This window comes from Chelonoidis abingdonii, chromosome 5, assembly GCF_003597395.2.
Source record: "Chelonoidis abingdonii isolate Lonesome George chromosome 5, CheloAbing_2.0, whole genome shotgun sequence".
NCBI classification, from domain to species: Eukaryota; Metazoa; Chordata; order Testudines; family Testudinidae; genus Chelonoidis; species Chelonoidis abingdonii.
The window spans coordinates 121187645-121209568 of NC_133773.1; the positions used below are offsets into that span (position 1 = coordinate 121187645).

The 21924-nt window shown below is 41.0% G+C and overlaps 1 protein-coding gene across 1 annotated transcript in view; it reads right to left on the minus strand.

Annotated features, from left to right (window-relative positions):
- Positions 1 to 21924, minus strand: part of PPP2R2C (protein phosphatase 2 regulatory subunit Bgamma) — a 322720-nt gene that overhangs the window by 143181 nt on the left and 157615 nt on the right.

The window sequence follows — 21924 nt, forward strand, 5'->3', positions numbered from 1 at the left end:
AGGAAGGCTGTGGAATCTCCATCTCTGGAGATATTTAAAAGTAGGTTAGATAAATGTCTATCAGGGATGGTCTAGACAGTATTTGGTCCTGCCATGAGGGCAGAGGACTGGACTCGATGACCTCTTGAGGTCCCTTCCAGTCCTAGAGTCTATGAATCTATGAATAAACTCCGGCCATAAACAGCTAAGACAGTGAAAACTGACTAGTCTGCTTTACTTTCATGTATTATCACAGTGCTACAGCGTTTAAATCTAAACTCAAAGGGAAGCGTTTCAGCTATTGAACCACCACCCTCACTCCAAAAAGACATCCCTCCATGTGTCTCATACAATTAAAGAATTTTTTTGCCACGTACTGCCTACTAGCATTAGCTCAGTCTTCTCTAGACTGAGTCTCAGCAAAATGACCCTCTGCCAAGCATCAATCTCAGCTAGACACTGGGTAAGTCACCATGATCTAAACAAATGGAGATGCGGAGCAAGATGTCATCTTCGCAGAGGAGGACTAGTCTAAACCTTCTCACTATCTCCCCAACAGCTCACATAAAGTCTGAACAGGAAGTGTGACAGAAAATAACCTTGTAGAACTTTGCATGACAGAGCCCCTGGTGCACTTGGAAATCAGGCACCCAATACCGTTCCCTGGGACCTCAGAGAAAAAGGAAGAGAGCCACTCAAGAACAACTCTGTCTACCCCTGCTAGAGTCTCAGAGCGACAGTATGGGAGGAGCAAAGGTATCCAGAGGCAACCAACAATCACTATAACCCCACTGCATCTTTGTCCATCATTTGGAAGACAATTTATCAATGCAAGCAATGCAGCCTGTATATTGTATTTAGGGCTAAACCCAGAGTCCTTGGATTTCCTTGATCTGAATCAATGTGTCACAAGTTTCCTTGCACACAGCCCTCTTGATAGCCCTTCCTAAAAAAGTGAGAGTCAAGACAAGGCAAAAAATGGTGAAAATTTTCCACCTCCAGGGAAGGTTTCTTGAACAAGGGCTGAGCAATTGCTTCTCCAAGCAATGCTTGGAGAATAATAATGCTTCCAGTAATAGAGAAGCAATTTCCAGGGTAGACTTCTTCAGCCAAGAAAGACATGGTTCTAATTCACAGGTTGCAGCCAAAAGCTCTCTGGCCTTACTATATTATTCTCTATGAATGTAAGTGGCTCAGATTCAAGAAGATAACAGTTTTCAAGTACGTAAAAAGTTGTTACAAGGAGCAGGGAGAAGAACAGTTCTTCTTAACCTCTGAGGATAGGACAAGAAGCAATGGGCTTAAATTGCAGCAAGGGCAGTTTAGGTTGGACATTAGGAAAAACTTCCTAAGCGTCAGAGTGGTTAAGCACTGGAATAAATTGCCTAGAGAGGTTGTGGAATCTCCATCATTGGGGATTTTTAAGAGCATGTTGGACAAACACCTGTCAGGGATGGTCTATTTAGTCCATATTTAGTTGTGCCTTGAGAGCAGTAGACTGGACTAGATGACCTCTCAAGATCCCTTCCAGTTCGATAACTCATCGTTAGTCCCCCACACTAACTCCAAAGCTTAATCCTACTGTTATCCCAGTCCTGATCTGAGCTATCTAATTCATGAAGTTCAAAAATCCCTCATTGCAAGATTCTCATTCTGTTACTGTGGAAAGCCCACATTAACCAGTTTATTCTCCACCCAGAACAGTTCAGCTGATAGATATGTGGGGATACCCCATAGTGGAGATGAGACACCTCTCTTCTCTTCTTGCACAGCAAGAGCATAGGATTTCAACAAATCTTTAGAAGTCAGTCAGTGAAATGTAATACAGAGCTCTCAGGACAGCAATCTATAGCACATAGATTACGCTCCTTTCCTTTTGTAATAGCACAGGGAATATAATGATAAAAAGCATGAGATAGAAGCATTAAAAAAAAAAGTAAATTAATCATGCAACCAAGCAAATAAAATACTGTGTTACAAAGAAACAAACTGTCTCAGATAAATAATCAGAATGCAAATAAATGTAGTTAATCAATTTTTATTTTAGTTTGGGTGTCATCTGCATAGAGGAGGAACAGCAACTCAGAACATCTTACTCTCACTGCAACAGCTCATATAGTGGCTGAACAGGAAGCATGACAGAAAATAATCCTGACAAAATACTTTCTCCATTTTAATTTGCAGTTTCACTTTCTTTCAACCTTTTTTTTTTAGTACCGGTAGCTAAATTGGAAAGCAAATAAATGTATTGAATATGAAGAAATATTACTGTACATACAAGGATGGTTTCAATGCTTATTTACAAATGTTTATGTCTAAATTTGGAATGCTTTGAAAAAACAGCAAGATAAAGCACTGTATCAAAGTGCTTCTTTTTATGACGACATTTATCATTTTGTAGGAAAAGTATGACTCTAGTCCTGGTACATAACAGCAGCAATCCATTCAAGTTAGTCAAATGTGTGCTTGCATGCAGCCTACTGATAGGGGGAGGGGAGGGTTCTTTCTACTTGTATTTGCAATATTAGAAGTAGCACCTTGGTTAACAGTGAGACTGGATCCAGTTAAAGATATTCTTTCTTAGGCAATGAGGCAGGTCGTCAGCTGGGGTAAATTTTTCTAGTTCCTCTGGACTTTAACGGAGCTAAGACCATTTCCACTAGCTGAGAATTTGCCCCAATATATTAAGTAAAAAGAAATGCATAAGCACCATACTGTAAGAGTGGTATACGTAAAAGGTAAATTATGGGCCTTTAGCTGGACACTCTCCTGAATGAAATATTGGAACATGGAATTTTCTGCATATAACCAAACTGAAATTTTTTTCAACCTTTTTCAATATAACTTTGTTTAGAAGAAGATGTAGCTCTATTAAAATGTAATCACTTTCCCTTGTGGCTTACATTATAGGAATGTGGCCAGTAAACAAGGATGATTATTAATGAAAGGCAGCAAAAAGCTATTAACAAATTAAACCAATAATCTTTGTTGAAATTAATATCTGATATGGAGCTTCCAGCAGATGAGTTAAGATGCAAGGGCAACTGCAGAAGATAATCCCAGTATCTGATTTGGCTGGATTTACCAAAGCATGGCCTGATTTCAGAGGGTGTTGTGGGTGCTCAGCACCTTGAAATGATGCCCTCAATGGCTATGGGACTTGAGTAGGGAATAAAAGCAATCATTACTAAATAGTTTCACTCATTACACTGTCTCAAAAGCAGACATTCATTTAAAATGTAAAAAGTAATTTTTTTTATTAAGTCAGTCAACACACAAACAACTTGGCAGCTAGTTGTCTTTTGGTATAAATGCTTCTGGAGTGATAATCCAAACATGTTCCTAGAGAGGAACTTTAATTTGTTTGGAGCCAAATTACATCTAGCACCAGTTATGAACAGTTTTGTAAAAGAGCAGTTTGATGGGGCATGAAGACACAGCTGTAAAGTGCTACTATTTCTATAATATTTTTCACTGCAATATCCATTTCAGCTGATATCCTAAGTTTTGTTGCTGCTTTTTCTCATCCTTAATCAAACCACTAATATGAACTATGTGCATATCTGTAAATAACTATAAAAGTAGATAAAGTAAAACTAGCTAGAGTTTGCATCCACTCCTTTCTCTCCCAACAGACCCACTCCAGACACCCAAACCTTTCTTGCCTGCTTGGATCTGAAACTGGATCTGAACCCTGTACTTTCTTTTTAATTGTCAGGAGACTAGCATATGGGAAATATGCAAGAAGTAACTTAAAACTGAGTCAAATTCAGCGCAATTCCTTTTGTCTCAGCTAGATGGAGACTCTTTTTTTCAGTATATACGGCAGCTGCTTAAGGAACATGACATGCACAGCTCGAGTACTGGCTGCAGCCATATGTAGGATGTATATACAGCAACTCTACAGTGCACTCTGCTATAACAGGTGTGATACAAGGAGGGCCAGAGGGAGTGGTGGGAGAGTGATAGAGGGGAAATATATAAGCCCTAGGCGAATTAAGGCATGGTTCCCTGTAGACTAGGGAGGCTGGCTACAGGTTAATTGGAGCACCTGCAGTGAATTAAGGCCTTGTCAGGAATCTAATAAAACCCCATGCTTCAGGCAGTCAGGGAGGATGAGGAGGAAGGAGAGAGAGGACTGGAGCTGGGAGGTGTGTTGTGAGATTTGAAAGACCAGAGAACCGAAGTAAAGGAGACCCTCCCCCAGCAGAGGAGGGAGACTCCCTCCCCCAGCATCTAAGGACCGAAGGTATCACACCCAAGCGGGAATCGCATTAGGGGTTGAGAGAGGCGGAGACTCAGAGTGAGGAGCAAACCCAGACTGCCTCCCCTGCTTCCCTGTTTTACCACCTTCCCTGGCCTCTAGGGGGGCCCTTGGTGCCCCAAGAGCAGGGGCAAGGGGTGGCATCTTAGCCCCTCCCCCCCCCCCAAGAAAAGCGCAGGACCCATCATACTAATATCGGCCATCTTGTCACCCAGGCTAAATAAGCTCTGGTGACTGGCTGTCAGTTGGAAGAAATACTATTTCCCGCTAAGTGGATGTTGTGCACATTGCAATAGAGTCTGTTAATTATATAGCACAGACAATTAATGGACAAGAGGAAGGCTGGCTGGCTTGCAGCATTTTCTCCGCCTGCTTCTGGTACAAGTATTTGGTCTCTGAGGACTCCAGTGCTCCCTTATGTAGGGAACATGCACAGTAGGGGAACATCTGTGTTTAAAAGGTCTTATTTTATTTTCTTGAGGATGCATAGCATCACCTTACCTTCGTAGTACCAGCACTGGCACGTAAGGCAGTAGGACAGATAGTCCATCAAACACATAGTCTAGGCACATGTAGTTAAGATGGCTTTAAGTCCATGGTTCCAAGCCCAGTTGCACATAGAGGATGGACATGGCTTCCAAGCTCCCACCTTCTAAGCTGGCTTCACTGCTGTGCTGTCATTGGTGCACTGACAGTGAGAGCAGCTTGTCCATTTAAGAGCTCATGAGGGAAGTTAGAACTGCACAGAGCAAATATAATGTGCACAATGAGCACAGCCTTGGGAGGGAGCAGCACATATAGCAGCTGGTTCCCGATGTCCTCCTCCTGCCCACAGTCCACCATCTCCTTCACTATGTGAAGCGGCTCTGGCAGATTAATTATTCAAAGTGGCCGAAGCCGACATATGCAGTGGTAGGAATTGATGCTATGTAGCTACTTTGCCTTCTTTAGACTCTTCTCTGCCATTTGCTCACCAATTCTTCCTCTCATAAGGGAGAGAGCATATGGTTCAAAGTGTGGAAATATATTTTGTATTTCACAATGAAGAGTAAATCTCCACCCACAGCTCTCATGAAGTTACAGAAAGTCCTGACAGCAATGGAACCAAGGTAGTTCAATGCACATGGGTGGAATGATGTAAGGAACCTGTACAAGAGGCATTCCCTGTGCACCACAAAACTGTACTCTATGGTGGCTCTGTCTGGCCAATGTGCAGCATTTCCATAACTATGTCGATCCACTGGCCAAGCGCCTTTTCAAAGGGTGCATAAAAGCTGTAGAGGAGGCTACTGCTGCTTTGAGGCTGCAGCAATGGCATACCTTGTATTACCCCTAAATACTGAACTTTCTATATGCAAATCCTATGCAATCAGGCTTGGTACATGGTCCAGGATTTGCCTCAAAAATGAAAGATTTTTAATAAGTCATATTTCTGTGATAACAGTATATTTGTGGATGTTATCCATCTCTACAGTGTTTGAGTGTACAGATATATAAGAAGTTTGGAATATAATGTACAGTCAGAGGGTGAAATTCTAGCCCCACCAAAGTCAATGACAAAACTCCAGGATTTCACCACTATTTTTTTCAAAGAGAATACAATACAAAACAAATTTTGTGAGGCCCACGCTCATGCAGAATGCACAGCAATTTAACAACAGCAGTATGATGAAACAAGAAAATTTCAATGGTTATTAAGAAAAGTTTGCCAGCATAATAAAATGATTATTAAAGTTAAGAATTTCAGTCTGTTCTATCAGCATCAGGAAATGTTCCATGAAGTTTCCAATCTATTTAATATTTACAAACCAGTAATATTTTCCATAACTGTGCCTGTATAAATTTGAGTGCAACTCACAGATCCAGTATAACCCACTAAAAACTATTCAATCATTTCTTTCTCCCATTTCTGCAAATTCAGCTCCAAAAGAAAGTGATGGCTGATATAAAGCATCTCACAGTTCATGTCGCGACCCAACCAAGTATTTTACTTGTTACACTGCACTATTTGTCTTTACCACACATTTGTAATTTAGCTTGGCTCTCTTGGAGCACAGGATAGACCACTGGTTCATGAAAATAAAAGGAACAACGAACAACCACCTTGTATCCAAACATGAAAAAATAAATTGCCAGTAAACTGCTCCAACCACTGACCCACCTAAGCACGAAGTACTATAAAATATCAGCCCCTTTTGGAAAATATACCTAGCATACCACAATCTGATTTTATTTGTTTGTGTTTGGTGATTTTGTTTTGTTTTTTCACAGTCTAATGGCTCAGCTATGTCCTTAGACCTCCAGTGATGATTCAAAATGTGAGAGAACATAGGTGTTAAACCAGCTGTCTCCACAATGAACAGTTGGTCTACCCAAATTCTTCCATTCTCCAAAATCCATGATCACCAAATACATATCTTCTATGGCTATACCAGTGGATAGGCATGGTTTTACCAGAAGTAGAGTTAGTCAAATGAAATATGTTTTTCTGTCTGAAATGCATGGATCTGGATCTAATATAAACTGCAACTGACTAGAAGCAGAACAATTTAAGCAAACAAGCCTGTGTAGCTATATAGTCAATTGGGAGCAGTTTTGGTACAGTTTTATTTTTAAACTTATCTGTACCCTAGAGCAGATCATTAAGGTTTGCAGTTTACCAGTTCTGTAGATGGGGCTAGTTTATAAATATATAACACTCCCTCCCTCCTTCCAATCTGCAGGACCTGGACTTTTTTCTGTCCTTTTTTGTTGGTATTATTGTGGGAAGGCTAATAAGCAGATTTTGCATTTTGTTTGAAATGAACTGAAGTTTGTGGTCATCCGGATCTCCTTCAGGAATGAGTTCCAAATTCACAGACAAAGCACTGAGAAAACTCTGTCTTCTGCACACACGTTACACTCTTGAGGTTGACAGTTCCATTGTTTTAGTGCAAAGTTGCCATCAAAGGTGGCCAGGGTCACACACAGCGTAAGGTGGCTTCTTGGGCAACTAGGGCCAGTACCATGGAGGGTTTTGCAAATGAAGATCCAATGAAGAGAGCACGACACACATTGGGGTGAGTGTTCTGGGCAGACTTTCTGGTGGAGCAAAGGATTTACTGTGTTCTGAAGCAGCTGTAGCTTTTTTAAAGTCAGCAATTTCATAAACAGACATGAAGAATTACAGTAATCAAGTCTGCACGTCACGAATGCATTGATCACTGTGGCTAAGACTAAATCTGACAGGAAAGCGCATGCTCATCTTGCCCGCTGCATATGAAAAAGGGTGCTTGTTGTGACGGTCACTATTTAGGTATCCAAAAGCTGTGGGGAATCCACATGCACAATGAAACTACGGGCTTCAACAATCTGAAGGAAGATGCTGTCAGTGCAGAATGATATTACAGAGGTGGCAAATTCTTCAAAGTGCTTCCCACTCCCCACTAGCATCACCTCTGTCTTCTTAGGACTCAGCATCCGGTAGTCACTTGTCATTCAGTTGCTGATCTCAGTTAAACGCTTAGGTCTGCTGGAAGCTGATGCTGTTCAATGATGATGGGAAATGGTGTAAACCTAGATGCCATTTGCATATTACCAGCATTTTAGTCCATGATGTGTCACAAACTCACTCCCCTCATGGCTTCAATAGATGAAGAACAAGATTGGGGAAAAGATGATTCCCCACAGGACTCAACAGGTGGGAGCTCTGGAAGTGGAGATGCAAGTGACCATCACCACTCTAGGCATAGCCCAAATGCAATAGGTGAAGGTGTCTCAGTGTGATCCTGTTGCCTCTATTGCACCTAAACATTGAAACAGGGGGATTCCACAGCCAATCGTATTAAATGCTGTGGAGAGCTCCAGCAATACCGGTTTGGATGAACCCTGTCAGTGGACTTCTGTTTAGCTGCCTGCTTCCATGTGCAAATGCAGTTGTCCATGCTAATGGTTATGCACATTTTTAGGCCTTTTGAAACCATAACCCTTAGTATTTGCTATTGTCTACAGCTTACATTTCTGAAATTACACAAACTAAGAAAGTGTATCCACTATACAGCCATAACTTTAAAAAATGTTTTTACATTACTGGAGAAATCTTGCGGCAGTTTTGATTAGCCAGATAACAGTATAATAAGGAAGAAAACAGAAAGCATGGTCTGGGAGTCTTCCATTAGTGGCAATAATATACTTCCATTTAGTAGCTTGAAAGAAGAAAGACTGGTATGCACTGTATTGTGATGAAAGGCTGTAACTAAAGTATGATTCTGTGTATTTCTGTAGTATACACATTTTTGTCCAAATGGTGGGGACAATTTACTCCACTTACTGAATTATGTTTTTAAACAGTTTACTGTTGATAGGAACATCCCAACTTGTTTAAATTCAACATATTACAGAATATATTGCATTGATACAGTACTGTACATTTCCTCTTCTAACACAAATATTTCTGTTCTCACAGGCTCTGTAGATTTTAAAATCCAACAATAGCTGCTGCTTTGATTACAGCTCGAGTGCAGTGTGACTGATTTGTTACTCTGGGCTGAATCATCCTGAAAGAGAGCTGATTGGTTAAAAAAATGCTGACTACCATGGCAACTAAACTTGTGACCTAGCTAATGTGAAATGGGTATTTCTTTGCTTGAATCAGAGCCACAAGTGAAGATAGCAAGCCAAATCTGGGCCTGGTGTAACACCACTGATGCCAGTCGAGTTACACCAGAGATTGATATGGTCTACTCTCTGTAAGAAATGGTTTTATTTATACCTTTTTTTCTTGGTATGCTTGGTGCCGGGATGCAGAACAAAATCCTCAAATATTTATTAAATTGCGGAATGTCAGTAACGTACAGTATACAGACAGCAAGGAAATGTTCATTCCCTGGTATTGATTCTGCATTTTTATATTCACCATCAGACCCTTTGCAAAAACAAATAATATTGTGTATTAAAAAATCCCTCATAATCATAGAAATGTAGGGCTGAAAAGAACCTCAAGAGGTCATCAAGTATACCTAGACAATCCATGATGGGTGTTTCTCTAGCCTGTTCTTTAAAGCTTCCAGTGACAGGGATTCCAGTCCTTGGAAGCCTACCCTTATAGTTGGAATGATTTTCTAATCTCTAACCTAAATCTCCCTTGCTGCAGATTAGGATGATCATTTCTTGCTCTATCTTCAGTGGATACATAGAACAATTGATCACTGTCCTCTTTATAACAGCCTTTAACATATAGGAAAATGTATTATGTCCCTTCTGCCTTCTATTCTCAAGACCATACACATGAAGATTTTTTAACCTTTCCTCAGAGGTCAGGTTTTGCAAACCTTTCAGTATTTTTGTTGCTCTTGTCTGAACTATCTCCAATTTGTCCACATCTTTCTTAAAGTGTGGTGTCCAGAACTGGACACAGTTCTCCAGCTGAGGGCTCACCAGTGCCAAGAAGAGTGGGACAATTATCTCCCATGTCTTACAGCACTCCTGTTACTACACCCCAGAATGATATTTGCCTTTTTTGCAGCTGTATCATGTTGTTGACACATGTTCAATTTGTGATCCACTGTAACCCCCAGGTCCTTTTCAGCAATACTGCTGTCAAGCAACTTATTTCCCTTTTGTAGCTGTGCATTTGATTTTTCCTTCCAAAGTGTAGCACTTTGCACTTACCTTTATTAAATTCAATCTTGTTGAATTCAAACCAATTCTCCAATTTGCCAAGGCTGTTTTGAATTCTAATCCTGTCCTCCAAAATGCTGGCAACCCTTCTCAGCTTGCTGTCATCCACAAATTTTACAAGCTGTGACAAAGTTCCTCCTCTACCTCGATGGGTCCTGCGCTTATTGGCAGATTTGCTCATCTCAATGATCTCCCCCACAGTCTGGGTCAACTCCTCCTGTGTCTGATCAGGAGTTGGGAGGTTTGGGGGGAACCCAGGCCCGCCCTCTACTCCGGGTTCCAGCCCAGGGCCTGTTGGATTACAGCTGTCTATAGTGCCTCCTGTAACAGCTGCATGACAGCTACAACTCTCTGGACTACTTCCCCATGGCCTCCTCCAAACACCTTCTTTATCCTCACCACAGGACCTTCTCCTGGTGTCTGAGAACGCTTGTACTCCTTAGTCCTCCAGCAGCACACCCTCTCACTCTCAGCTCTTTGCGCCTCTTGCTCCCAGCTCCTCACACGCACTTCCTCTCCTCTGGCCCTCCCCGCCTCACTGGAGTGAGCTCCTTTTTAAACCCAGGTGCCCTGAGTGCCTGCCTTGCTTGGCTGCAGGGATCTATCAGCCTGTCTGCCTTAACTGGTTCTAGCAGGTTCCTGATTCCTCGTGCAGCCCCTGCTCTGGTCACTCAGGGAACAGAAAACTACTCATCCAGTGACCAGTATATTTGCCCTCTACCAGACTCCTGTACCCCACTGGTCTGGGTCTGTCACAAAGCATACTTTCCACTGAATTATCCAAATCATTAACGAAAATATTGACTAGCATCAGACCCGGGCCAGACCAGGTGCCCCAGGGTGCCATTTGGATATGCCCTCCAAGTTAGACAACAAATGGGACAGGCTAAATAAGAGACAGATAATCTAGTCATAGTAATCAGCATATAACAAAAAGGATTAAAAGCCTCTCAAGAAACATCTAAGAGAACACTGAAAATCCACACTATTATTCAAATGGTTATTTCCTGTAATGAGCAGGATGAGAGGGCTGAGACATCAGAAATGGGGACAATCACATACTGAAAATGAAATTTGAGAACTAAATTGTGCCCACTTGGCACAGGCCCACAGTGAATGTAGAGTAGAGCAACACTGCCCTAGAAGGACATGAGGAGTCACAATGCCTCAGAATGATAATGACTTCTAGGACTCCTAGGACGAAGGAACCCACTGGGGCTGTAACTGTGGTTGGCCGCTGCTTGGGACGGAGAGAAATAGGGAATCCTGCCCCACCTGGATCCATTTAAAGGCCAATAAAAAATCTGCCACCAAATGGGGAAATGATGCATCCAGTTAAAAATGCTCTCACAATGCATCCAATTGCATTAACATTAAAGGCCAACACCAACAATTTTAAAACTTGACAGCATAAAGTTAAGCACCTCAATCTGTATCTAGGCTCCCAAATAAGTGGCTTCATTTGCAGAGATGCTGAGCATTCACAGCTTCCACTGAAGTGAATTAGACATCAGAGGTGCTGAGTACCTCTGAAAATCAGGCATTTATTTGGGAACCTAAATATGGATTCAGGCACTTTGCTTTAGGCTCCCAAATTTGAAAAAAATGGCCTGAATTTCCACACTTGCATACAGTGGATAAAATACTGCACTATAGAGTCACTTTTTTTTTACATTTTGGATCTGATATGGAAAGGCTGCAGAGCTCTTGAAACTTCAGCTGATGTCAGTGGGTGTTCAAAACCTCTGAGGATCAGACCCATTATGCATTAAAATAAATTCATCTTGAAATAACATGCTTGCAACAAAAACTCTTGTATCTAGAATCAGTGAAACCCAAATGCCATTTCATTATTTGGAGCTGTTAATTTCCTTTGACTCATTCTAATGATGTAGCTAAAAAGGGATATATATCTGGTTTTGTCACCAATCGCTGAAATGTCATCTGTTAATGTCATGCTGATGTGGAACCTGTACTTCTAGCTATAAACATATGTAATTCTCATAAGTTTCAAATGGGAGTCAGGAACCCTTCATATATAAAGTACACACATTCCTTAGTAAAAAAGAAAAACAAAACCCATACATGTTATGGAAAATGAGAGTTGACACTCCATTTATAAGTTCTGTTTTTACTTCATGCAGAATTGCAGTGTGTTTGGTAAAATTATTTAGAATTCCCTCTTTAGTTACTTGATTCAAAAACTGTCGACACTTATAATCTTGATATATGAGTATCAATGAGAAAACCAAGGCAAAGTAGTTCAAGAGACTTACCCAAAGCCACATTCGAGGTCTCTGGAAGAGCAAAGAATAGATTCCAGCTCTCTTAGGTTTTATTCACAAAATCATTCTTCCTCTCCAAATCTCATACAGTTCTTGGTAGGCTTTGGAGCCCCAGCAGGTCGGCTTTTATTTTTTTTTATATTACCATAGTGCCTAGGAACCCGTCATGGACCCCCACAGTGCTAGGTGCTGCACAAACACAGAACAAAAAGGTAGGTCCTGCCCCAAGCAGCTTTTCCCCATAGGAGGAAATGTTTTCAGAATGAAAATCATTTTGTTTTCCTCCCGCTCACACACATCCCAATCTTGTACTAGAATAAAAGCATAAGCAACAGAATGTGACAAGTTATTTTGAAGCTGAGGCCTGGTGAAAAATCCAAAGTGTGAAAAATCCACAGACATAAGCAACATATTTAAGTCGACCCCCTCTCCAGTGTAAATAGCACTAGGTTGATGGAAGAATTCTGTCAATGGCCTAGCTACTGCCAGGATAGAGAGCCTCTATACTGAAGCATTACAGTACCACACCATTTCAAGTGTAGGCAAGCCCTGAATCCTGCTGAAGTGAATCTCTTTTTAGCTCAAGGAATCATTACAGATCTTTATGATAAAAAGCGCTGGCATTTTCCTGAAACCAATAACAAAACAAAAAACCCTGTATGTGTTGGTCCAGATTCTGTTCTCACCACAGTAACTCCATTAAAGGTGGTTTGCAGAGTTGTAGTCGTGTTAGGAGACATGGGTGAGGTAATCTTATTGGACCAAATTTTTGGTGGAAGAGACAAGTTTTTGAGCTACACAGAGCTCTAATCAGAGTGTCACAGTTAAATACAAGGTGGAACAGATTGTTAAGCACAAGGTGTAAATATATTGCAGAGACCAGTTAAAGTGAATTGGGCATTTAACACCTCTGCAGTCATAGGACAAACAAGGGTTAGTAGATTACACATTGCTGTAGTGAGCCATAAAGCCAGTGTCTCTGGTTTTATGATTTTTGGGGTCTAGCAGAGTTATGAATTTAAGTTCACAGGCTTGTCTTTCGAAGGTGTTTTGCAGGTTTCCTTTGAGGACAAGGACTGAGAGATCCCATACAGAATGATCGCTTTGTGAAAAAGTGTTCATCCATGGGTGATAAGAGTGTTTTTTGTCTCATTTTTCTGTGTGAGTTCAGTTGAGAAAATAGTGATTAGCTCATTTCACATAGTTGTACCTAAACCAGAGCATCAAATGCCCCACCAACAACTATGTGGGTGAAACCACACCAATCACTACACTCTCAAATGAACTCACACAGCTGAAAACTGCTTGAATATCCTCAATGCCAACAGAATACAGTGCAGCATGCTTCCAGCTCTACCTCTTCCAACAGAAATGCACAGAGCCCAAGATCAGCACTGAACCTGTAGTGAGGGCTCCATAGTAGTTTGGGGAATGGAGAACAGTTGCAAGGAGACAGCACCCACTCTTTCTCCAGGGGTATTTATATACTCTTCACTCACCTAACTGGAGAGGGCAATCTTGGCATATCTTTTGCATGGATAAATATCTGTACAATTTTTGTTATATAATTGCATACGTCTCTTACACAAGTAAACAACATTTACATTACCATCTGTTAGTAACTGAAAATTACCAAGCAATTTTCAACAAAAATTAAGTAACTTGACATGACCATTAGTAGTTATCTTACTTGGTTTTACTAATCAAAAATTACTCAGTATTTTCTGAGCATTCATAATAGATATAACTGAGGAACACCTGCAAGCTCCTTGTTGCAAGAAGAAGGAAACTAACAAAGTAGTGTCATTTAAGTAAGCAAAGCCATTCTACTGCCTAGCATGTGCGGAACTGCTGGTGCAGGAGGTCACCATGTACTGGAAACTGCTATATGGATCACTGAAAGGGATCAAGTAAACACAGATGGAGAATACCCTGACAGGTTTCCAGTGTAGTTCAGTAACTAAAATATGATTATGTTGCTGATACGCAGACTTGGAGCAGAGCTCTTTTCCATAATACTTGGATATGCATGTTCCCGAAGGTTCTAAGGTTTAGCAGTCCATGATATTCATGTGGTACAGTGAAACAGGCAGTTCAATATGCTGTTCTATGCTGGATAATGATGTTCGCAGAAGTTACTGTGAGCAGAGCTTGGGCTATATTAAAAGTTGGGAGTGAAGCAGCAGCATGCACTGTTTTTGCCATTCTGTAATACTTGTCAGAGGTTTCTAGAGCACTTCACAAATAATTAGGCCTTGTTATACCCAATGAACTATAAGAAGGGTGTTAATCCCATTTTCCAGATGAGCAAACCGTAGCACAGAGAAGTTGGGTGAATTGTTCCAGAACTCTCACATAATCAGTGGTGAGCTGGGAAACAATGCCCTCTAAGTACACATGTTCCACAAGTAACAGAAGAAGCTGCTTCTTGCAGTTTTCTACACTCAGCAAAGAAAACTGTTGACAGAAGATGGCAAGCAGAAAAGAGTGGAACTCCCGAAAAGTGACTAAGAAGGAGAAAAGTGAAAGTCTCATCTACCTTTATTTATAAATATTTGGAATTTATGTCCCCTATAAAGAAATCTCAGGCTCCAGCTAACAACTCTCAATTACAATAAAACACATGTGGACTCTGGATAGGTCACTTCTTCTAGGAAGCAACTGCTTTCAAAAAATACCTTTATTCATTGCATGTATTATAGGGCGACAATACACTTGATAAACTGAAGAGAACCTTAACACTTGTTCCTCTTCTGTGGAGTCTGTAGTCAGGTCACTGGAAGGACTCCTTGTAAACAATCAGCCAGCGAGGGGAAACAAAACAAGTGATGGCACCCTTACCTCCAACCCCATCTTCAGAATCAACCTCATAGATGCTCTCTCCTTCCATGTTCTCTGCAGGGTCAGGCTGAACGCAAGGTTTCTAGTGGTGACCTGTTTCAGGCTCCAGAAGGAAGATGAATCCACACGCTCTGCAGCCAGCAAGTAGTATCTTTCAAACAAAATGTAAAAATAAAGCCATTGGATTATTTCTGCTAAACATTTTGGAGTTTGCTTTGTTTCCTCACTCCCCAAAATTATGAGATCTTCTGTATCGTCCAGTTCTGATGGCAGAGATCCTCATCTTGGGCCACAGAATATCCCTGGACAGCTCTAAGAGTGAGGTTTAAGCAGAGAAACGATTTGTCACAAACATAAAGCTAAGGGTAGCATAAAATCTCTCTTTACCCTGTAAAGAGTTAATTCCTCTTTTACCTGTAAAGGGTTAAGAAGCTCAGATAACCTGGTTGCATCTGACCAAAAGGACCAATAAGAGAAGAAGATACTTTCAAATCTGTGGGGGAAGGTTTTTGTTTGTGTCTTTGTTTTGTTCTCTTCGAGTCAGCAAGGAACCAGGACAGGAAAAATACATGTCCTTAAGCATATCTGGACTAAGCATCTAGTATGCAGAAATACTAAGTAATAGCAAAGAAGTGTGTTAGATTATCTTTTGTTTTAGCTTGTGAATTTTCCCTATGCTAAGAGGGAGGTTTATCCCTGCTTTCATAACTTTAAAGTTTTGTCTACAGGAGAAATCATCTGTGTTTTTTAATCTTTTGTTATTCTGTAAAGTACTTACTATCCTGATTTTACAGAGGTGATTCTTTTACTTTTTCTCTCTTTATAATAAAGTCTGGGGGTTTTTTTAGAATCTGATTGGGTTTTAGTGTCCTAAAACCCAAGGGTCTGGTCTGTGCTCACTTATTACCTATATGATTGGTAGAGTATTCTCAAGCCTCCCCAGAAAACGGGGTGAAGAGGGTTGGGGGGATATTTTGGGGAAACAGGAACTCCAAGTGGTCCTTTCCCTAAATCTCTGTCTAACTCACTTGGTGGCGGCAGCATACTGTTCAAGGACAAGGTGGAATTTGTGCCTTCATTCCAATTTATCCAGTGGACATTACATCTGTAGATAGGTGTAAAGATTGGAGTGCACAGAAAAAGGACAAACAAAACCCCTTATGTGTGTCTAAAGATGAAGGGAAACAGACAGTAGGAAAGCTCGCTCCTTTTCCTAGATTAGACCTAAGTATCTACCTCTTTCAATCACCCACCTCCAATCAGGTTTGTGTCTCATACTCATGCAATTTCCACATCTTTCTTTTAAAAACAAAAATCTCACATGGATGGAAAAATATACTGATGAATCAGGACATGTCCATGTCTCTGAGTGGAAGAAAACAACAGCAGTAGAGCAGGGAGGAGTTACTAGAGTAGTTTTTGAAGAAAGAGGTGGAGAACTATTTCCAACCTTCACACACCATTCTCAGATGCTCATGATTTATATAATATGAGAGGTGAGACCAAAACCACTCTTCTTCTCTGGGTATGAGTTTTGCAAACCCGTTAGACTTAGAGAAGAAAATAGAAAATGAAATACAGCATTAAGAACACATTGGCAGACCTGTGTCTTACATGAGTGAATTGGGACAGGAAAAGAACACAGCACAAGATCAATGGCTTGGATCAAATACATAATGATCTGGCCTACAGAACAGAGGTCAGCTACTACAGGTTACAGAGCAGTGCATTGACAATCTTCAGCCTTTGTGACTTTCCCATGAACGAGTAACTAATTTCTACTGATAAATCTGTGGCACCAAACTCAAGGTCCTTCTCTTTTGCTTTCCCACATCATTAGTACTCCAGTCAAACTGCTCCATCTAACAGCCTATTACAGAGAGGGCTGAGAAGGGGACAGAAAATTCACAGTGACAAGTGAGTTGGGCCCATCTATGTTTTGTTGTTTTCAGTTTCCTTTCTTCAACTTATTAACATATTAGTACGGTGACATCAACAAATCAGTGTATACACATATATTAGAAAACAGTCAAGCGCTAGGTCATTTTGTTGGTAAAAGAAGTGCATACCTAAGTGTTTTACACCAGATGATCTCTACATCTTCAATTGCTTCAAGCTTTCCACTCAGCTTCTGCATGTTTTTGTCCACTTCCCTCTGGTTGAGCCAGCTCTTTCAATGTGCCATGTGTGAGCCATGTTATACTGCATGCAAGGCACTGCAAAACACTCAGCAGACGTTCCATGGAGCAAAAGTTGTTGTCACCCTTCTTGTAATGTTCTGGCTTCTCAACCTCATTTTAATGTTCCAAAAAAGGTATTTCAAATCAAGGCTCAAGTTTATCAGAACGATTATATCTATCATTGGCTGGGGTTTGAGGACTAAAAAAGGGTCTATATAGTAACACTGATTTTCAGTGATGAAATATCCATTAGAAAAACTCTTAGTTTGGTAGAGAATCAATAATAAACAAGTTCCATTTAATAAAAACAATATTTTAACATACTTACCAAATAACTGGAGTTCAGTGGCCATAATATCAACATCTGGGTGAGTGTTCACATCTGAAATATTTAGATGTCATATGTAGATCTAGGGTATTTTGCAAGAGTGTTAAAAATTATGGTCCCTGTTTACCAACTATGCACCCCATGGCTTGAAGAAATCTGTTTTATTCTTTCCAGGATTTAGTAATGTTTCTGTACAACTAAATGAATTTTTAGCTAAATGTTTTTAGGAAGTCTGCAGTGCAAATTCTCCTAATTTGAATTTTCAACCAAAAGCACTTGTGAGTTCTTATAGTGGAAATGTTTCCTGGTTCCATTCAGATCATCTGATTGTAAACATTGGCTGGACAGATTAGTCCTTCTATAAAGCGATAGATATTGTTGTGAGTTTGCATAAAGTGGCTGGTGGCCAGAGGGTATAGCACAGTGTCTAGAAACAAGAGTACTTGTGGCACCTTAGAGAGCTACAGCTCACGAAAGCTCACGCTGAAATAAATTTGTTAGTCTCTAAGGTGCCACAAGTACTCCTGTTCTTTTTGCGGATATAGACTAACATGGCTGCTACTCCGAAACCTGTCCAGAAACAAACGAAGTTACCTTTACCCATTGAAATGTACCTAATACAGACACAGACTTCCATGTCTAGTGCTGAAATGTCAAAAAGACAATGACTTGAGCATGGCCTGCTCTCCCAAAGACTAGATCACAAAGGTCTGAGATATCTTTTTTTATCCAAATAGCAAAGATATAACTATGCTCACATTTGATCTACAGTAGTTTTTTCTATCCCCCAAATTTACCAAAGAATATAAGGTGTATGCTGCCAGACAGAATATTCTCTTCAGCCTGCACTACTTAGAGCTATTAACATCTAATTAATTTTGTTCTACTGTGATATCAGTCAAAGGAAAGAGGTCTGATAGAAAATGTTCAATATATATGATGCAGGTGTTATGCAGCTTAATATATTTGTTTATCTGTGTCTAAACAATTGTGTGCCTTTGTCAAAACCTCCTTAATGTAGCTCACTTTACAGTGTGGTACTAAAATAAATCACATTTATATCCCTTTATGCAAACATATATATGCAGAGTAGTAAATTACAGAGATTCCAAAGTATTAAATGTATGATTGTTGGTTACCAATACCTAATTTGAATATTATATTACAGTTCAGGTACTTCTCAAACAGTGAATTGCTAACTGTGCTGAGAAATTAATTCCCAGAGAACTCATCTTCCTCTAGTTACAAAATTATCACTAGGCCTATTATGGGAAATGAGTGAGGTGAAGAAAAAGGGGAAAGAATAGAACTACTTTTTTAATCATGTATTATTTTATATTTCTTCCTTTTCTAACATACTTTTCTTTATTTCATGCTTGCTGAATCTCTCCACGTTACATCTGCACAATGGTTACTGTTAACAGCACTTCAACATTTTTTATTTAGGGGAAAAGATACTTTATTGTTCAGTTCCCTAGTTATGAGAATATTTTAAATTAAAAACTGAAACCAAATTGCTGCAGCACTACTGAAAACTTACAGCTGCTCAGATGTAATCATAGCAGCGGGGTAAACGCACAGAGGTGAAATTTTTAGAGCAGAAGTGCTTCACACTTGGCTGTGTTGGGGATTAGCTTTGCTTTCTATTTGAGACACATGAATTTGGAACTTAAGAAGTTCGCTGCTCCTCTGTTTTTTCTTCTGGGCTATAAGGCTACGTATGAGTCATGAACAGAGTTAGTACAGAACAGAAATGATGCATTGATGGGTTCCACACATTCCAAATTTGCAAGGGTAAAAATGCCTACAGTATAAGTTATTCTCTTTGGCTGTGTCATCTCATTTTTGAACAGTATAATGCTCTTTTTCAACCTACTGCATGCCCCTCCTTAACACCACACAATGCACACATTTCAACACCAAGTTCCAGGAGGTAGAGCAATGATTTGTAACCCGTGATCTGGGTACGCTTGTTTCCTTTGAGATGCTACACTGTTATCCTCCAGGGTGACTGTATTAAGAAACTTATTTGAGCATAAGTTTTTGTGGGCTACAGCCCTCTTCATCAGATGCATAGAATGGAACATACAGTAAAAAGATATATATACACATAAAAGAGAACATGAAAAGGTGGAAGTTGCCATACCAACTCTAAGAGGTTAATTAAGATGAGCTATTATCAGCAGGAGAAAAAAAAACTTTTGTAGTGATAATCAAGATGGCCCATTTCAGACAGTTATGTGAGGAAACTTAATATGGGGAAATAAGTATCCTCACACCTTCCTGTCAACTGTCCGAAATGGGCCATCTTGATTATCACTACAAAAGTTTTTTTTCCTCCTGCTGACAATAGCTCACTTACTTAGCCTCTTAGAGTTGGTATGGCAACTTCCACCTTTTCATGTTCTCTGTATGTATATATACAGATAGATATATAGATAGATATTTCTTCTTACTATTTGTTCCATTCTATGCATCTGATGAAGTGGGCTCTAGCTTATGCCCAAATAAATGTGTTAGTCTCTAAGGTGCCACAAGTACTCTTGTTCTTTTTGCGGATACACACTAACACGGCTTCTACTCTGAAACCTGTATTAAGAAAATGTGTATTTGATTATGATCTGAAAGTGAGAGCAAACTTCAGTGTTTCAATCAGCACTGTTGCTATGGGAAGGATGCAGGGGGACAAAGGTAGGAGCCTGACAGGCTCAGGAGAGCAAGGGAGCTCACTGGGCTCTACCTAAACCTCAGGTAGCCCACAAAGCTGACCAGGGCAGGGGGAAAAGTGAAACGCTGAGAACCAGCAACCGGCTCTAACTCTCGTAGGATATGTCTACACTACGAAATTAGGTCAAATTTATAGCAGTCCATTTTTTAGAAATCGATTTTATACAGTCCACTGTGTGTGTCCCCACTTAAGACCATTAACTCGGCGAAGTGCGTCCACAGTACTGAGGCTAGCATTGACTTCCAGAGCATTGCACTGTGGGTAGCTATCTCACAGTTCCCGCAGTCTCCACCACCCATTGGAATTCTGGGTTGAGCTCCCAATGCCTGATGGGGCAAAAACATTGTCACTGGTGGTTCTGAGTAAATGTTGTCAGCCCCGTCCCTTTGTGAAAGCAACAGCAATAAATCATTTCCCGCCTTTTTTCCTGCGTTACCTGTGCAGACGCCACAAAGCATGGACCGCTCAGCTCACCGTCACCATATGTCTCCTGGGTGCTGCCAGACATGGTACTGCATTATTATACAGCAGCAACTCATTGCCTTCTGGCAGCAGACGGTGCATTACGATTGGTAGCCATTGTCGTCGTCTCCTTGGTGCTCTTTTAGCCAACTTTAGTGAGACAGGCCAGGGGCGCCTGGACATAAATAGGAGACGACGACGGCCAGCAGTCGTAATGCACCGTCTTCTGGCAAGCAGCCAGGAAATGATGATGAATAGCAATCCTACTGCACCATCTTCTGGCGAGCAGCCAGGAGACAGTGATGGCTAGCGGTCGTACTGCACCACCTGCTGCCAGCCTAGGATGTATAAAAGAGAGATGGAGTGGATCAAAACAAGAAAGAGACCAGATTTGTTTTGTATTCATTTGTGTTCATTTGCTCCCCCCTCCCTCCATGGTTTGAGCATTGGCCTGCTAAACTCAGGGTTGTGAGTTCAATCTTGAGGGGACCATTCTGTGCGACAACCCTGTAAGCTATGTCATCAGTCGCCCCTCCCTCCGTCAGAGCAACAGCAGATAATCATTTTGCGCTTTTTTTCAGTGCAGATGCCATAGTACAGCAAGCATGGAGTCCGCTCAGATCACTGCTGCAATTATGAGCACTGTAAACACCACGCATTATCCTGCAATATATGCAGAACCAGAACCTGCAAAAGCAAAATCAGGCGAGGAGACGATGGCAGCGTGGTGACAAGAGTCATGAGGACATGGGCACAGACTTCTCTCAAAGTACGGGGCCCGGCAATGTGGACATCATGGTGTTACTGGGGCAGGTTCATGCTGTGGGACACCGAATCTGGGCATGGGAAACAAGCACAGACTGGTGGGATCACATAGTGTTGCATGTCTGAGACGATTTCCAGTGACTGCAAAACTTTCACATGCGTAAGGGCACTTTCATGGAACTTTGTGACTTGCTTTCCCCTGCCCTGAAGCGCAAGAATACCAAGATGAGAGCAGCCCTCACAGTTCACAAGCGAGTGGTAACAGCCCTGTGGAAGCTTTCAACGACAGACAGCTACCGGTCAGTCAGGCATCAATTTGGAGTGGGCAAATCTACTGTGGGGGCTGATGTGATCCAAGTAGCCAACACAATCAAAGAGCTGCTGATATCCAGGGCAGTGACTCTGGGAAATGTGCAGGTCATAGAGGATGGCTT